Below are 5,599 nucleotides of genomic sequence, written 5' to 3'. Positions count from 1 at the left end.
GGGGAAAGGTGGGGAGAAGCAGAGGCAGAGAATGAGCTGAGTGTTCATTGGGAGATGAAAGATCACAGGAAAGATGGCAAGGCCTTTGGCTACAACCCTCACTGAGATAGGCATACATCCCCTAAAGGAGTTTGAGCCAAGGAGTGCCTGCCTTAGCTTTAAAAGGATCACCTCAGCTGCTGTATGAAGAATTTACTATACGTAAAGGAGGGACAAGGGTGGAACCAAGAACATCTGCTAGGAGGCCACTGCTGAGATCTGGGCAAAGGCTGGTGGTGCCCTGGGCAGGGTTAGAGTGTTGGTGGTATTAAGAAGTAGTTGGATTTCAGCTACCTTTGGCAGATGAAACCAATAATATTAGCTAATAAACTGGACTTTTTTTAACTTTTAATTTTTATTTTAAATTCAGTGGGTATGTGTGCATGTTTGTTACAAGGGTGTATTGCATGATGCTGAGGTTTGGGCTTCTATTGATCCCGTCACCCAGAAAGTACCCAACAGAAAATGTTTCAGTCCTTGCTCCCCTCCCTCCCTTCCTCCTTTTGGAGTCCCTAGTGTCTGTCGTTCCCATCTTTATGTGCGGGCATACTTAAGATTTAGCTTTCACTTATAAGCGAGAACATATGATATTTGGTTTTCCGTTTCTGTGTTAATTTGCTTAAAATAATAGCCTCCAGCTGCATCTGTGTTGCTGGAAAGGACATGATTTCATTCCTTTTTAGAGCTGCATGGTTTTCCATGATGTATACGTAGTATGTTTTATTTATCCAATTTGCCATTGATGGGCACCTAGGTTGATTCCATGTTTTTGTTGTAATAAACTGGATTTTACATGTAAAACTAAAAAAACAGTTATGCATGTCTTCAACTTTTTGAAAATGGGGTTGTCACTTACTTGAATTTGGAAGATTATAGTGTAACAGGTTTCGGAAGGGGTGGTGTGTTAGTTTCCTGTGACTGCTGTAACAAATTGCCACAAACCACATGACCTTAAAACATCAGAAATGTATTCTCTCACAGATTTGGAGGTCAAAAGTCTTAAATGAAGGTATTGGCGGGGCCACACTCCCTTCAAAGATCCTAGGGGAGCTTCTTCCAGCCTCTGGTGGCTCCTGGTGTTCCTTGGCTTACGGCAGCATAACTCCAATACCTACTTTCATTTGTACATGGTCTTTTCCTTTGTGTCTCTCTGTTTTCAGAGAGTTTCTTATATAAATGCTTGTCATTGGTTTAGGGCCCACCCTAATCCAGGATGATCTCATCTTAAAATCTTTACTATAATTATATATTTAAAAGTCCTTATTCCAAATAAGGCCATATTGTGAGGTTCCAGGTGAACATAACATCTAGAAGGACACCATTAAACTCCTACAGGTGGGAAACAGAATTCTACTTTGACACACGATATTTAATTCTTGTATATCCTAGTAAACAATTCAAATATGCCATTGAATTTATGTTTCAAGTTCAAGAGAAAAATCTGCAATGGAAATAATAACTTGGATGTTACCAGTATATTGTTACATTTCTAATACAATAAAATTTTTACCAAAATATCTGAAACATGACTTAGACTGAAACACAAGTCACGAACCCATTTTCTTAATAACCCAATTTTAAAATATTTTTCTCAAAAGGACCTGAAAAATAGAAAAAAGCAAATTTATAATAAATATGATCATGATATTTGAAAGCCTCTGTACTTGAGGATAGCATTTTATGAAAGTAGAATCTTTGTGTCTTTGCTTGGAGACATTAGATTAGGAAAAGAACATTGTAAAATCAGGAATGTCCATACTCTTGTGCCAAGAATTGCATATTACATATCGTAATAAATTCTCTAAGATTCCACGGTCATAAAGTTGTGTTCTAGATTCATATTACTAGCATTTCATCTCCTGTCACTGGTATCTTAAGGGAAGCAAATTAAAGCTGAAAGAGAATCTCAAATCTTAGCCCTACAGGCACAAAAATTGTCCTACAAGGAATATGTAGGAAGTTGAAAAGCAACATTTTTTTACTTCAATAGGAAAACAGTCAGAGAGTAACAGAGGAAAATCTTATTTATATAAGCAGAAGCAAAATTATTATCAGCTTGAAGTTCAACCTCCTGAATTTTGCAAAAGGTGAAAGTTTTATAATATTATGCAACAAAACTTTAAAAAACATATTCTATGCTGTTACATAAAGCTTAGAATAGCTCCATTTGACCTAACACAGAAATAACTAGTAAACACTTTTCAACCAGTTTTTTTGAGTGTTTTGATTAATCAGTCTGGTTTCCATATTGTTACTGTGGAAATCATCCATGGGATTACATTTCCAAAGTATCTGGATAGTATAAAGTCAGACAACACTAAATCTTGTGCTTAGCATAATTTGACTTTCTTTAGCAATACTATAAATCCTTTACAAATCTTATAGTTGCTCAAGGGCACCACTGTGATCATCAGTCATTGTTGTTAATAAAATATGGAAGCAGATAGTCATTTATAATTCAGAGGCCAACCCAGTAAAGCTTTCTGCATATTGTGTGAGATATATATCATGATCTCAGAATGAATCCTCTCCGTGAAAGGGTTTTTTCCTGGAGAAAGGGATTTGGAAAGAAGATAGCTGACTGCTTCCCATGTTTCTTTAGCTTCATTCTGGCTCCAACCCATCCACTTCTGCTGGGGCCAAAAAATGTATATGGGTCAATGGGGAGCAGCTGTATAGCTATTGCAGGGTTCCTTTCTCTGTGGGTTAGGAGGGATCCTGATGGCAGAATTAAAAGAGGTCCCAAGGATCTGACTGCCACGATACTAAAAGAACTTGCCCCTACAAGATCTCAGGACTCTGCAGAGAGGGTGGACATTCACAGTATAAGAGTGCCAGGTCTTCCTATCTCTTTGACAATTGATCTTAACCTCTACTTCCAGTACTGGGAGAGGAAAGGAGAGGAGACTAGGGAACAGAGAAAACAGGATTCCTTTTGCTGTCTCTACAGGAACAGCCTGACTGCCATGCTAGAGACACCTCTCATCTAATACCAGTTACATTGAGTCTCTTTGGTTGGAACTGAGCTTATATTACCAAGTAACAGTCACACATGGGTTTGGCAGCCATCAAGAAGAACAAATAGAATACCTGAACTTGCCCTGATGAAATAGACTTGCTGGAAGAGACAGAAAATAGTTTGAATAACAACATAATAAGAGTACTTGAGGCAAATTAAAATAAGAACAAAGAGATTTCTTGGATTAGCCAAATAAAAAACTTGATATTAGATTTTTTAAATCAGTAAGTAAATTGAAAGACATGGCTACTATTAAGACTTGTACTTTCCATTTTAAAACTGAAGTGGAAGAGTAATACAGAGATAGAAATTGTTAAAGAAAATGCAAGAGACCTGATGGAGAGATCCAAAAGACCTGTTATATCAATGACATTCATCTCAGAAGGACAACAGGAAGCAGGTTACATGGTGATTAAACTAACACTAGAAGTGTATTCTCTCATCTGAAGGAAGACTGACAATTCCAAATATTTTTTATGAAAAGGTAGATATATCTTTAGTATGCATATTTTATGTCTACTAAAATCAAAATTTATGAAATTCAAAAAAAAAATCTTGGCAGCTTCTAGACAGAAACAACAAAAGTATTTGCCAATAATGAGACTAGCATCAGAATTCTCATCTACAACATTTAACACCTAATTGACAGTAAAATAGCATCTACAGATCATTGACAGAAAATGACTACAAAATTAATAGATTATTTGTCTAACATGACAAAAAGATACCAAAGATCGAAGGAATACACAGAATCCAAATACTCAATTTGAGTACAATTCTTGAAAAAGCATTCTAACCAGCAGTAAATTAACCAAAATAGAGAGATCATGACAGAAAAGATAAGAGGAAGAGAAATTGTACTAATCAAGAATCTCTATAAACAAGAGGGTAATAGATGAGAGACAGAGAAAGTAATAGATGAGAAACAGAGGGAAATGGAGAGAAATAGAGGAAGGATGGGAAGGAGGAAGGAAGGGATGGAGGAAGGAAGGAAGGAAAGAAGGAAGGAAGGAAGGAAGGAAGGAAAGAAGGAAGGAAGAAAGGAAGATAGATAAACTGTCTTGGAAATTGTAATATAAATGTTAACACTACCAGTAATTATGTGGTAACAAACTTGAAAGGCTAGAGGAAATGTTACATTTCCAATAAAACCAAATAAATGAAAATGTCATTATATATCTGAGCTCAGGTACCTGATGAAACTCTGAGAATATCATCTTTTATTCACTGCTGATAGTGCTTCCACTATAGAAGCAGCATCTACCAGGAAGCCACATGCTATTATCCCCTCTTACTGGTAAGGAGAATTCTACATACATGAGTACAAAGTATTGGCAGCTCTGGGCTTGAGCAAACACCCTCTGACTCCCACAAAGATTAGCCTCCAGGCAAAGCTGCCTTGGTTTCTGATTGTTAAAACACTGTGTGCTTTTGAGTCAGGGACAGAAGGACAGAATGTCTTCATACCTTTCTGCAGGGGAATCACTTTGTCTCTGGTGGCCATAATTTCTTTGTGTAGTTCCATTGGCCTTGAAATTATTGAATAATCCACCCAAGATGCTGCCGATAGATTCGCTAGTAATCTCATTTTTTTGAAACTATTGTGGATTTTCCTCATTTTGTTGTATTATATTGAGAATGTGAGAGCTGTGTCAGGGATTTCTAAGCAAGCACCATTTTATACTATTTAATGCTGCATAAAAGCACTACATTAATAGCTCAAAACATAGAAAGTCATCTAAATGTTTATAAGCATTCCTATTAAAAAATGGTATTTCATCCATTGGCTTAACAGAACAACCCATAATGTCATAGAAAAGTCCAACAAGTTTTGCTATAAACTTTCTCTATAAGTAAAATGGTAAACTATCTTATTTATGAGTAAGATGGTCTTGTGATGTATGTAACTAAGAAGTAAATTGTAAGGACCTATATCCTGCATCCATAATAATGAAAACAATAATGACAAAATTTCTTTACTTTCTGCACACATGAAATAACCCTGGATTTAGGCACAGCTTTCAAGTTTTAAAACAGGAGCTCTGCGACAGAAACCAGCATTCCAGGGCTAGTTCTGGACACATATAACTATTTATGTGAGGCCTGGTGTAGCCTACTTCCACAGAGGCCATCATGCACTCCACACAGACCATGGGTACAGTCCCTAAAACTTGCAGGCAACTGCAAATTCCAGATAGGGTTGCTCAGATAACTCTCTTCTGAGCAACTTTATCTGGAATTCCTTACCTGGGTATTGACTTACATGGCCTGAATGTTGCCCATGTCTGCTTCCCTGAAAAAAATACAATTAAAATAAAATTTGACAATCGTTGCACCTCTAATTTTAGTTCTGGGTTGACCTCTAAGGAGGCTATGACCAATGTTCTTCCACTACAAAATTCCTGAAGTTGAGGCATTGATACTATAGATTTCATCACTGGGTTGGAGAAAATGTACTAGGGCACTAGTTCTGGATATCAGAAGGAAGTCTGGGTCCCCTCCTGATAGTGACCTCAAAAATTCTCTGTGGTGCATAAAAAG

The sequence above is a fragment of the Gorilla gorilla genome, chromosome 11 (genome assembly GCF_029281585.2).
Source record: "Gorilla gorilla gorilla isolate KB3781 chromosome 11, NHGRI_mGorGor1-v2.1_pri, whole genome shotgun sequence".
NCBI lineage: Eukaryota > Metazoa > Chordata > Mammalia > Primates > Hominidae > Gorilla > Gorilla gorilla.
This window is presented reverse-complemented; position numbering follows the sequence as displayed.